The 13,801-nt window shown below is 49.9% G+C and overlaps 1 protein-coding gene across 3 annotated transcripts in view; it reads left to right on the forward strand.

Moving 5' to 3' along the window:
* Positions 1-13,801, forward strand: part of c30h15orf39 (chromosome 30 C15orf39 homolog) — a 96,408-nt gene that overhangs the window by 7,475 nt on the left and 75,132 nt on the right. For all 3 annotated transcript variants that reach the window (XM_072492926.1, XM_072492923.1, XM_072492922.1), the window contains exon 3: positions 1,829-1,955. The gene's annotated coding sequence lies outside the window, so the exon portion shown is untranslated. The remainder of the gene's footprint in view (positions 1-1,828; positions 1,956-13,801) is intronic.

Here is a 13,801-nt window from a genome sequence, read left to right on the forward strand (position 1 = left end):
AAATGAGGCAAGCTGACCGCTTCCCGAATGCTGCCCAGTTCTCGACAGCTCTGCCCGTAGCTGGTCGGGGGCGAACGGGTCAGCTTCAGTTCCGATGTCCTCTGCCATGGCTCAAGAACCCACCGATCCCGCTGCCCGTGTTTCCACGTGAGGGGCAGCACGGTAGCATAGCGGTTAGCGCAATTGCTTCACAGCTCCAGGGTCCCAGGTTCGATTCCCAGCTGGGTCACTGTCTGTGCGGAGTCTGCACGTTCTCCCCGTGTGTGCGTGGGTTTCCTCCGGGTGCTCCGGTTTCCTCCCACAGTCCAAAGATGTGCAGGTTAGGTGGATTGGCCGTGATAAATTGCCCTTAGTGTCCAAAATTGCCCTTAGCGTTGGTTGAGTGGGGTTACTGGGTTATGGGGATAGGGTGGTGTGGGCTTGGGTGGGGTGCTCTTTCCAAGAGCCGGTGCAGACTCGATGGGCCGAATGGCCTCCTTCTGCACTGTAAATTCTATGATTACCTATGATTACCTATGAATGGCTGCCAGGGTGAGGTGCCGGATCCCTGTGAAAAGCCTTCAAGAGCGCAGAGACAATGGGTGAGAATGCAGAATCCGATCTTACCTTTACGAGAGGACCTGGGGGGGAAAAAGTAATTGAGACAAGTGGGCGGCACGGTGGCACAGTGGTTAGCACTGCTGCCGCCCAGCGCCAGGGACCCGGGTTCGATTCCAGCCTTGGGTCACTGTCTGTGCGTAGTTTACATGTCCTTCCCGTGTCTGCGTGGGTTTCCTCCGGGTGTTCCCGGTTTCCTCCCACAAGCCCCGAAAGTCGTGCTTTTAGGTAACTTGGACATTCTGAATTCTCCCTCCGTGTACCCGAACAGGCGCCGGAACAGGGGATTTTCACAGTAACTTCATCGCAGTATTAATGTGAACCTACTTGTGACAATAATAAAGATTGTTATTAATTAAACTTTGCCAACAACATTCACATCCCAGGAGCAAGAAAACCTTTCCCTTTCCAGTTACAGTTTCTCCTTTTTAAAAAAATTTAGAGCACCCAATTCTTTTTTTCCAATTAAGGGGAAATTTAGCGTGGCCAAACCGCCTACCCCACACATGTGGAAAATCCACATGGACAGTGACCACGACCAGGACAGTGACCCGGGGCCAGGATCGAACCCGGGTCCTCGGCGCCGTGAGGCAGCAGTGCTAAGCACTCCGCCAACGTGCTTCCCCGCAGTTCCCCTTTTAAAAATCCTTGCAAACTTGATCCTTGGTTGGTCCTCTAGTTCTCCTTATATCCTTGAAGCATTTCTCAGTATTAACGGACACAATGGGCTGGGCTCTCCAGCCTCTGCTGCCAAAAACCGATCCGCGAGCAGGGGGGGTTTTGGCGAGGGCTGGGGGCACTGGTGGGCGGGTGGCCCGGGGGTGGCGATGCTGGCCAAAGGGGGTCACTATTTGGCAGGCCGGGTCCGCGTGCGCATGCGCGCCAGGGCCCCGGCAGTTCTCCGGCCGTATCCGCAGCTAGAGCCAGGGGCTTTACGCTACGTGTCTGTTAGCCCCCCCCCCCCCCCCCCCATACGGAGGATTGGTGCTCGTTTTGCGCCAATTTTTCGATCGTAAAACGCCACCTTTCCCACAACGCCGTCAGCCCAAACGGAGAATCCAGCCCCTTCTAACATCTTGCCATCAGCTGCAGACTTGATAGTTTGAATCCAAAATGCAGTGAGACCATGGTATCACAGCTTCTCTTCATCACCTCCTTTAGCTACAAGTGCAGTGTTGTTTCAGGAGACTGTGCACAGCGATTGACCACATTTCACTTGCTGCTGTTCCAGGTATGCCATGCAAGTCTACACTTACGACTGCCGCCAAGTCATGGGACGTGAGTTACGATAAACTCAGAGCTGCTTATTTGAAAATATCAGCAGGGTCACAGAAGGATCGTTGCTCTTTGGTGTAGAGGTATGTTTGATTCCATGTAATAAGTATGCACATGCAGATAACATTTTTATCCTATTTCTGTTCAAACCTCTGGTTGGTTCTCAAGTGCAAAGTGCAGCAGGTGCCTTATACAAGTCAGCAACTCACATTATCGTCTTGATCTTCCCGTATCTCGCGGTGCGCTAAGGCAGACTATTGTCTGTTTCCATCTCTAGTAATTCTCGGAACAGGTCGCTAATGTGTCGCCAAAGGGCTGATAGCTTGAGGGGGCACCACTCCACATCAAGTGTGGCTGACCAAGAGTCTCTCCCGCTATTCCCGCCAGCCATTGGCGCGTTTGGAAGGGTTTTGCAGGTTGACACACTCAACCTGTTTGGACGCCTTATGAACGCGTTTTCCTTGGCCGTCAAAGTCCTGGGGTGGGACCCAAAGCTTCTGGCTCAGGGGCAGGGACGCTACGCACTGTGTCACATGACCTCTCAGCTGAAGACTATGTCTTTTCTTTTGTCTCTAATGAGTGAAATGATCCAAACCTGAGGAAATCCGTTCCACCTAGGAGACGCACGAGGATCAGAAGAGGCAGAGAGGAGTTGCACTCAAGCTAAATCGTCGAGATCCTAACTATTGTCTGCAAACACGAGGCACCTTGCACCTTTTTAGCAACAGTAAAGAAAGGGGTGAGATTAGTGAAGCGAGAATAGGAAGCAGCAACAGGTAGACGGGAAAGTGAAGGTGGGACCAGGTTTGAAATGAGAGCTCACAGCAAAGCAGGTCGGAACCTCAAGGAGGGTCGGAACCTCAAGTCATGTTGCAGCTGTATAGAACCTTAGTTAGGCCACACTTGGAGTATAGTGTTCAATTCTGGTCGCCACACTACCAAAAGAATGTGGAGTTTTTAGAGAGGGTGCAGAAGAGATTTACCAGGATGTTGCTGGGTATGGAGGGCATTAGCTATGAGGAGAGGGTGAATAAACTTGGTTCGTTCTCACTGGAACGAAGGAGGTTGAGGGGCGACCTGATAGAGGTCTACAAAATTATGAGGGGCATAGACAGAGTGGATAGTCAGAGGCTTTTCCCCGGGGTAGAGGGGTCAATTACTAGAAGGCATAGGTTTAAGGTGCGAGGGGCAAGGTTTAGAGATGTACGAGGCAAGTTTTTTTACACAGAGGGTAGTGGGTGCCTGGAACTCGCTGCTGGAGGAGGTGGTGGAAGCAGGGACGATAGTGACATTTAAGGGGCATCTTGACAAATACATGAATAGGATGGGAATAGAGGGATACGGACCCAGGAAGTGTAGAAGATTTTAGTTTAGTCGGGCAGTATGGTCGGCGCAGGCTTGAAGGGCCGAAGGGCCTGTTCCTGTGCTGTACTTTTCTTTCTTCTTGTTCTTTGTTCAACAAAGAAACTGGACTTCGCAGCAAACCTAAGAGGTAAAGGGAGAAAATGCTGAAGATGCTCAACTCTAAAATGGTAAATCCCCTTTCCTCTCCAGCATCTTTATTGCCAGCATTTTTAGCTTCTAATTTCCGATTTCCAGTATTTATTGTCCATTGCCAATTTCCCTTGAAGTGAGTGGCTTGGAAGGCCAGTTAAAAGTCAACCACATTGCTGTGGGATCTGGAATTACATATAGACCAGACCAGGTAAAGACGGCAGATTCCTTCCCTAAGAGCAGATACATTGGTTTTTTTAAAACCACAATCGATAGTGGTTCCACGGTTGTCATTGGAGCATTTTTAATTGAATTCAAATTTCACCATCTGCTTTGATGGGATTCGAACCCAGGCCTCCAGACTGTTACCTGCATCTTTAGATTACTAGTCCAGCGGCAATACCATGACACCACCTCCTCCCCTAGCAAGAGGATTTATTTAGCCTCTGCCAGACTGGGGAATTATATTGGAAATGCAAACTCCGATCTCAAAGATTACAAGATGAAGAAGACAAAACTGTATTCACTCTGTGGACATTGGTGGCAATGGGTGAGGCCTGTGACGTTTAGCTTAGGCTTCAGTTTACATACCAAAACAATCCTTGAATTTGCTGTGGTTACATCAATATTTGATTCAGTTAGTAAAGTGCTCGAGATTATAAGGATGATCCTGATACATGTTCCGATTAATTTTTGACCTCGGGTAAACTTTTCCAATTGTAAAAACTGCCAAAGCATGTAGTCATTCAAAGTTCATGATCCGATTCTTGAGTTAGGTGAACTTATTTGAGGTGACATAGCACATAGAACATAGAGAGCAGAAGGAGGCCTTTTGGCCCATCGAGTCTGCACCGACCCACTTCAGCCTTCACTTCCACCCTATCCCAATAACCCCTCCTACCTTTTTTTGGGGTCACTAATGGCAATTTAGCGTGGCCAATCCACCTAACCTACACGTCTTTGGACTGTGGGAGGAAACCGGAGCACCCGGAGGAAACCCACGCAGACACGGGGAGAACGTGCAGACTCTGCACAGACAGTGACCCAGCGAGGAATCGAACCTGGGACCCTGGCGCTGTGAAGCCACAGTGCTATCCACTTGTGCTACCGTGCTGCCCGACAATGCTATAGATGGTGAGAAATCAGCTCTACTGATCACTGCCCAGTGATTTTCCCACGCCCTTCAGATAGAAATGTTCATAGAAGCATACAATGGTTCCATGTATACAAGGAGGCCATTTGGCCCACTGGCTAGAATCAATTCACCGCGTACCAATCCTCTGCCTTATGCCTATAGCCCTGTACATTCTTCCTTTCCAGACAGTAATCCAACTCCCTCTTGAATGCCTCAGTTGAATCTGCCTCCACCATACTCTCAGGCAGTGCATTCCAGATCCTACCTACTAGGGGTGAGTGAGACTCGGCGATTGAGGGGTGGGTGAGGCAGCTTCATCCCCATTTTCAGGAGGAAGACCCCCCTCCCCTCCCACCCCCGTGAGTATTTTGTTTATAAATTTAGAGTACCCAATTCATCTTTTCCAATTAAGGGGCAATTTAGCGTGGCCAATCCACCTAGCCTGCACATCTTTGGGTTGTGGGGGCGAAACCCACGCAGACACGGGGAGAATGTACAAACTCCACACGGACAGTGACCCAGAGCCGGGATCGAACCTGGGACCTCGGCGCCGTGAGACCCCCGTGAGTATTTTGATCCGATTATTGCTGCACCTGCGCCCGAGACTTGGTGTACTGCTCCCCCGGCGCACAGTCCAAAGATGTGCAGGTTAGGTGGATTGACCATGCTAATATTGACCCTTCGTGTCCAAAGATGTGCAGGTTAGGTGTAATGGCCATGTTAAAATTGCCCCTTCGCATCCAAAGATCTGGTGGTTAGGTTACGAGGTTGCGTGGATAGGGCGGGGTTGCGTCTGGGTGGGGCGCTCTTTCGGAAGGTTGGTACAGACTAGAATGGCCTCCTTCTGCACTGCAGGGATTCTAAGATTTGCAATTCTCCAGTCCTCTGTCACTGAATCTAAGGTGTGGAGATGCCGGCGTTGGACTGGGGTGAGCACTGTAAGAGGTCTCACAACACCAGGTTAAAGTCCAACAGGTTTGTTTCAAACACTAGCTTTCGGAGCACTGCTCCTTCCTCAGGTGAATGAAGAGGTAGATTCCAGAAACATATATATATAGACAAATTCAAAGTTGCAAGACAATGCTTAGAATGCGAGCATTTGCAGTTAATTAAGTGTTTACAGATCCAGAGATAGGGGTAACCCCAGGTTAAAGAGGTGTGAATTGTCTCAGGCCAGGACAGTTGGTAGGATTTTGCAAGCCCAGGCCAGATGGTGGGGGATGACTGTAATGCGACATGAATCCCAGGTCCAGGTTGAGGCAGCACTCAGGAAGGAGCACATCTCTAATTGCCCTTGAGAAAGTGGAGGTGAGCTGCCTCCTTGAACCGCCACAGTCCATGCGGTGTAGGCACACTCACTGTGCTGTTAGGGAGGGGGTTCGTGGATTTTGACCCAGCGACAGTGAAGGAACGGCCGATATATTTCCAAGTCAGGAAGGCAAGTGACTTGGAGGAGAATATGCACGTGTTGGGGCTCCCAGGTATCTGCTGCCCTTGCCCTTCTAGATGGTAGTGGTCGTGGGTTTGGAAGATACTGCCCAAGGAGCCTTGGTGAGTTTCTGCACTGCATCCTGTGATGGTACGCACGGCTCCTACTGCTCGTCGGTGGTGGAGGGAGTGAATGTTTGTGGAAGGGGTGCCAATCAAGCGGGGCTGCTTTGTCCTGGATGGTGTCGAGCTTCTTGAGTGTTGTTGGAGCTTCACTCATCCAGGCAATCTGTGGCAGTGGCCAGTTGTTTGTGAACTTTACCGCGATTCTAACACAATCTTATAATTTGCACCACTGCAAAATGATGGAATTTGATTTTGCACAGGGAGGAATTTGCTCTTGAAATTGCTCGTTTTGCACTGGTATGGTCGATCTCTGTGTTGAGAAAAGGCAGTGCGTCGGAAAGGAACACTCCAGGCCCATCTGCCTGGTATAGATATGAAGAATGGTACCCTGGACACAGGTTCTGGGAATATGGATTTGTGATAAGGACCAGGAATGTCTGAGAATTAACCCTGGTGCTGAATTAGGTGAACTATGAACATGATACATTCAGCATCAAAGCCTGCAGGAGGAAGCAGAATAAAAATAAAGGAATGCCTGCGGACTCTGGAGTTGATACTTGCAACTGGAGCCACACCCACTGAACTCGCTTCCAGATCACCCGATCCGAAGTTTGAGGATTTTGTGGGAGCCTCCAACTGCAGCTCATCTTCGCAGGGGGTTACCGCACCTCGCATTGCCCAGGAAGAGCCAGGCAGAGGGAAGACTGTGGGTTGACCTACCGTCTCAAACGTACGGCATTGGAGGACAAAGAGCGATCGAGAGGCAACAAAGCACTTTGGCGAACGTTAAAGCGACCAGTGAAAGTGGGCGCAAACATTTTGACACGTGTGAGAGCACAGTGGGTTCCAACAAAAGGAAGCCAGAACAAGAGGACAAGAAGGCCGAATATCAAATAACCACAGGTTACAGTGGTAACCTGGGGGACATTCCGAGACTGAAACCTGAATCTGTGCCAATATCTGAAGTCAATTTTACTCAACTATATTTTGTTTCAAAGCAGAGTGTACTCATTCTCCATTTTGTTTAAAACATAGCATCCATTTTTCCATAAATCCATGAGTATAATGATTCAATCAAATAATGATTCAAGATGGCGACTCTCTGTGAGCTCTCTCCACCAGACCCCTTTCTTTTATCTCTTATCACCGTTCTGACCAACTAAAACTCTTTTCCACTTCATGTATAATTACTAATCAATCACTATTTGTTGGTGTACCATTGTCAATGTACTCGTCGATTATTCTTTTGTCTATTACGTACGTACTGTGTGCGTTCCCTTGGCCGCAGAAAAGTACTTTTCACTGTACTTCGGTACATGTGACAATAAATATCAATCAATCAATCAGTATAACTGTGTCTTGTGTGACAATGTACATTACTTTCTGAAAATAGGGATAATGGAATAAAAATAGTAGGTGGAGACGCCAAACCCTGCATGTGTGCCGGCGAATCTCCTGATGAACCATTACAAAGGACAATAATAATATAAAAACAAATTACTGCGGATGCTGGAATCTGAGACAAAAGCAGAAAATGCTGGACAATCTCAGCCGGTCTGACAGCGTCTGTGGAGAGAGAAGGGAGCTGACGTTTCGAGGCTGGATGACTCTTTGTGTCTAAGTTGGAGAGGACTGGTAAAAGGGTCACATTTATACTGTTTGAGGTGGGGCGTGGAGCAATGGGGCTGTATAGAGGGCCAGCGATGGGTGGAGATTGACAAGGATGTAGTGAATAGAAAGACAAAGGGGGGGGGGCGATTAAGGCGAAGAAGGGTGCTGACAGCGGCACAAAAAGAGATTAGAATGTGTTCATGACACAACAGCGGTAATCAGTGTGTTAAAGGGCAGCTAGGAACAGGGAACAGATTGCCCGGTGGGATTGGATTGGATTTGTTCATTGTCACGTGTACCGCGTGCAGCTCAGACAGATCATTTTTCACATGAAAAGAAAATACATAATAGGGCAAACACAAAATACCCAATGTAAATTCAGACACAGGCATCGGATTGGGGGGGAAGGGACAATGGTGAGAGAAAAACTGATTGATGGAAGAAATGAAAATAAATTGATGGAAATAAAAAATGGGGTGAAAGTGGAGGAGGGTTTGCATTCTCATGTAATTACTTTGTTTGGCCTCTAGTTCCAAACTGTACCCAATCACTGTTTGTCGACGTACCATTTGCATTCTGTTGATTGTTCTTCTTGTCTACTATGTACGTACTGTAAACGTTCCCTCGGCCGCAGAAAAATACTTTTCACTGCACTTTGGTACATGTGACATCAATCAATTCTGAAGTTGTTGAACTCAATGTTAAGTCTGGAAGGCTTTAAAGTGCCTAATCGGAAGATGAGGTGCTGTTCCTCCAGTTTGCTCCCGTTTACAAAGGGCAGGATGTACGTTTCTGTAACTTGTAACCTGAATAGCGGTTTGATATTTAAACATTATAAATTTTGTACATTTAGGAGTTACTTTTGAAGAATGGCCTATGTAATGACCTCCAATTAGCATTATTGGTTGGGCAATTGGAGTATGAGCTCCCTCAATGATAGCTCATTGAGGGGGCCTTTTGTGAGGGCCACGAAGAATCCAGCACGAGTTTTAAGGATACAAAGTAATAACATTTATTTACAATAACATATATATATATAACAGCAGTAGCAACTTCCCTTGCTGCATAATCCTTCCTGCTGGTTCCAAACTGGCCAGCTTTATTTATACTTGGAGTTTACTAATGGTTTCTCCGCCCCCCCTCATTGGGGAAGCTCATACTCCCACAGGATTGTGGGATTGTCATTAGTCCCCAGCCAATGGTAAGCAGGCAGGTTATAACATCCCTCCCCCCCAAAGTCCAAGGAATCCACCGAAGACCCTGGCGAAAGAGGGCGTCGGACTCGTTTTGCCGCAGGCCGGACACCATTTACACGCGGCGCTGGATCAGGCGGCGTGTAACGAGATGGAGACCGGCGCTTCCGTGATGAACGGCGTAACGGTTATACATCCACGGCCCGTGGACCCGAGGATTCCCTTGTCTCTGGTCTCTGCGGCTGTAGAAATGAGCTCCGGGGGCGGGGAATCTTTGGAGGGGATAGTCTTCTGGACCGAACGTGGTCTACATGTTTGCGTTGGAGACGACCCTAGGCTTGTACCTGGTAAGATATAGGGCCCGTTTGGTGAAAGATTACGCCAGGAACCCACTGGGCACCACCAGCAAAATTCCGAACGAACACTGGGTCACCGGGCGCAAACTGCCGAATCGGCCGATGCTGAGACAATCCCTGTCCCTGCTGTTCTTGTGTGCGGCGTACTTTTGCGCCAATATCCGGGAAAACCATACTAAGGCGGGTGCGAAGTCTCTGGCCCATTAGGAGTTCTGCGGGAGCTACCCCAGTCACTGCATGGGGGGTGGTCCTATACGTAAACAAAAAGCGAGCCAGTCTCGTGTCCATTGATCCGGAAGACTGCTTCTTTAGGCCTCTTTTGAATGTCTGCCCACCATACAGGACTATATGCCGAACCTTTGACAGGACTGGCTCCATCTGGGTCCACTCACAGATCTGTGATGCCGTGACAGGCAAGGTATCCATAAAATTTAGGGTTGCAACCACCTCACCGGTCGTGGGGGTCGACATGGGGCCGGTCGATAAAGGCAATCGGCTCAGTGCGTCTGCATTTGCTATCTGCGTTCCTGGTTTGTGCTCCAGAGAATACTCGTATGCAGCAAGCAACAATGCCCAGCGCTGGATCCGTGCGGAAGCAATGGGCGGTATTGGCTTATCCTCTCTGAAAAGTCCCAGCAGAGGCTTATGATCAGTCACGATAGTGAAATGGCGGCCATACGCGTACTGGTGGAAGCGTTTCACCGCAAAAACCATTGCCAGGCCCTCCTTCTTGATCTGCGCGTACTTTTTCTCCGCTGCAGTCAATGTGCGGGAGGCGAAAGCTATCGGTCGCTCGGCCCCGTTCTCCATCTTGTGGGACAGGACGGCCCCAATACCATACGGGGATGCATCACATGTGACGAGCAAAGGCTTTCCAGGATCATAGTGGGTTAGTAACCCAGACGACGACAATTGTTGCTTTACCCGCCGGAAAGCGGTTTCTTGCGGCTGACCCCAAACCCAGGTGTGATTCTTCTTTAGCAGAAGGTGCAACGGGGCCAGCGTAGTTGCCAGATTGGGGAGGAACTTCCCATAATAGTTTACGAGACCGAGAAAAGAACGAAGATGCGAAGTGTCAGCCGGGGCGGGGGCCTGTTGAATCGCACGCACCTTCTCTGCGACGGGGTGCAAACCTTCGCGGTCCACCCGATAACCTAGGTAGACTACTTCCTTTGCCTGAAATACGCACTTTGTGCGACGTAAACGGACTCCAGCCTCCGAAAAGCGTCTAAGGACAGCCTCCAGGTTTTCCAAATGTTCCTGCTCCGACGTCCCTGTAATCAAAACGTCATCTAAGTAGACAGCAACACGTGGTAAACCTCTCAAAATGCCCTCCATAACACGTTGAAAAATAGCGCAGGCAGAGGATACTCCAAAGGGCAACCGTGTATATTCATACAGGCCCCAGTGAGTATTAATTGTTACATATGGTCAGGAGGCAAGGTCCAGCTCCAACTGTAGGTAGGCGTGACTCATATCTAATTTTGTGAAGGAGAGTCCACCTGCAAGCTTCGCGTAGAGATCCTCTATGCGAGGCATTGGATATCGGTCGAGTCGGGAAGCCGTATTCACTGTTAGTTTATAGTCGCCACACAAGCGAACTGTGGCTTCTGGCTTCATTACAGGTACAATTGGTGCTGCCCAGTCAGCAAAACGGACGGGCCTGATAATACCCAAACTCTCCAAACGAGTGAGCTCCCCTTCTATCTTCTCGAGCAAGGTGTAAGGCACCGGGCACGCCCGGAAATAGCGCGGCGTGGCTCCTGGTTTGACTTGGATACGGGCTACGGCCCCTTTTATTTTCACCAAACCAGGCTGGAATACATCTGGGTATCGTCCTAGCACCTCAGTCAACCCTTCAGAAACTGTTTGGAGGATGTGCTGCCATTGCAACCGCAAATGGCGCAACCAGTCCCGACCCAACAGGCTGGGCCCATGGCCGCGCACCACGATAAATGGGAAACTCCCCTCCTGGCGTCCATAAACAACAGGGGTCATTGTAGTTCCTGCAATGTCCAGTGGTTCCCCGGTGTAGGTGGCCAACCTGGCCTGTGAGTCGGTTAATATAAGGGTCTGTATACCCTGCTTGATGCGGTCGAATGTCCTCTGGGCGATCACGGAGACCGCTGCGCCAGTATCCAACTCCATCTCAAGCGGGTGACCATTGACCCGTACTGTCTCCTTAATGGGGGCCACACGGGGAGCTGCCACACAATGCAGCTGCAGGCAGTCGTCCTCCGTCTCCAAGTCCTCAGGAGTAGCCGCCGCAGGTTCATCCACATGGAATGTACGGCCCCTGGGCTGGTCCCAGTTTCAGTCGGAACGACGGTGCCTCTGGCGTCCCCAGGACCGGCGTCCGCGACGGGGTCGGCGCCTACAAGTCTGACACGGACATGGCTCCTCATCCATTGGTTCTGGAGAAGGCTCCCTTCGGGGAGGAATGTCCGACGGCCACTGGCGTCGGTCCGGACGTCGCCTCGCCCAAGGTACCGCAGGAGTGCGGGGGGACGTTTTTGACGGAAGGGGTTGCGCCCCAAGGCATGCACTTCCATTCCCTGTAGCTCCTGCACTCCTCGTTCTGCGCTCTTGCGGGACAATACTATTTGAATGGCCTGTTGAAAAGTCAATGTTGGCTCAGCTAACAACTTTCTCTGGGTGGCCGCATTGTTAACACCGCAAACCAAACGGTCGCGTAACATTTCTGACAAGGTCTCACCATAGTCACAGTACTCCGCAATCCTGCGTAGCCTGGATAGAAAATCGGCAAGGGATTCTCCAGGGGTCCTCTCAGCGGTATTAAACTGGTAACGCTGGACTATTGTGGACGGGGTTGGGTTAATATGTTGCCCCACTATATTCACAAGTTCATCAAACATTTTGGTGTCCGCGCAGCTGGGTACGTAAGGCTCCTAATCACCCCAAACGTATGCGGGCCGCAGGCGGTTAGCAATATGACCACCTGGCGCTCGTTTTCGGTGATATTGTTTGCCCGGAAATAGTAATGCATCCGTTGTGCGTACTGGTTCCAGCTTTCCGGCGCAGCATCAAAAACATCCAAACGTCCGTACAGAGGCATGGTATAATAGAAAACAACTTCCAACTTGTATCCAACAAAAATCCAGGGAGGTGGCTTCAGCAGTGTAGACAGCTATTCACTTTAACCCTTGTCACCAGTTTTGTGAGGGCCACGAAGAATCCAGCACGAGTTTTAAGGATACAAAGTAATAACATTTATTTACAATTTTATATATATATATATAACAGCAGCAGCAACTTCCCTTGCTGCACACTCCTTCCTGCTGGTTCCAAACTGGCCAGCTTTATTTATACTTGGAGTTTACTAATGGTTTCTCCGCTCCCCTCATTGGGAAAGCTCATACTCCCACAGGATTGTGGGATTGTCATTAGTCCCCAGCCAATGGTAAGCAGGCAGGTTATAACAGGGCCCATATAAGCACCTGTGTAGGCTTTGTGAGGGAGTCTTAAGTTGACTGGAATGCTAGCAGCACTGTTTGGAGCTGCTCTTGTATATAAAGTTATTGCAAATAAATACTGGTGTAGTGACGGAACCCCTGCCTCCTGTGGATTATTACAGTGGCGACGAGGTAAACAAAGAACCTTGCGGAGGCCAGCTGCCGCACTCGGAGGGTAAGCCTTGCTCTTTCAAAAATGCCGCTTTTTGGGAAGTTAGATGCATTCGACCCGACTGAGAGAATGTGTTACTTTTTCCTAGCCAATGAGATAATGGAGGACGGAAGGAAACGGGTTATACTGCTGTCGGCGTGCGGACCCTCAGCCTTCAGCATTAGACGTAGTCTAACTTATCCCGATACGCCGGACACGATACCTTTCCAAGAATTAACAAAATTGGTGGAAGAGCACTCTGACCCAAAACCACCCCTCATTTTGCGTAGGTACAGATTCTACACAACGAAGCGGGAAGACAGAGAGTCAGTCACGAATTTCTTGGCCCGCCTGAGACGGCTGGCGGAAAAATGTGAGTTCGGCCCGACGCTAAATGAAATGCTTCGGGACCGGTTAGTGTGTGGCATAAACGACCTCACAATACAGAAGCGCCTGTTGGCGGAAACGCAGCTAGACTGCAGGCGGGCGTTACAGCTCGCACTGACCCTAGAAAAGGCAGCAAGTGGGGCGCAGTAACTACAGGGCACGCCGTTGGAGGTAGATACCTGGGAGAGGGACTACCACAAGGGGTCCAGCTACCAGATAGCCGCCCTCAGGAAAAGCCTGAGGAATAGAGGGCAAAAGGAAAACCCCAGAACTGCCTCCAAGTTTGCTAGGACTGACTGGAGACAGAGGGAACTACCGGCTGAGGCTCCCCCAACAGAGAAGGACCGTTTCTGGCACCAGACAGAGTGGGGTAACAGCGACAGAAACCCTAGGAGATGGCAAAAGAGGAATAGCAGGTGGGGACGCAGGGAAGTACACAACCTAGACGCCCCATCCTCCTCCGAAGGGGAACAGTTATATAATATTGCGACGAAGAAAGCAGAACCTATTAAGATTACCCCAGGGGTGAACGGTCGGCCGACAATAATGGAAATAGACACGGGTGCGGCCGTATC

The sequence above is a fragment of the Scyliorhinus torazame genome, chromosome 30, assembly GCF_047496885.1.
Source record: "Scyliorhinus torazame isolate Kashiwa2021f chromosome 30, sScyTor2.1, whole genome shotgun sequence".
Taxonomy (NCBI): Eukaryota; Metazoa; Chordata; class Chondrichthyes; order Carcharhiniformes; family Scyliorhinidae; genus Scyliorhinus; species Scyliorhinus torazame.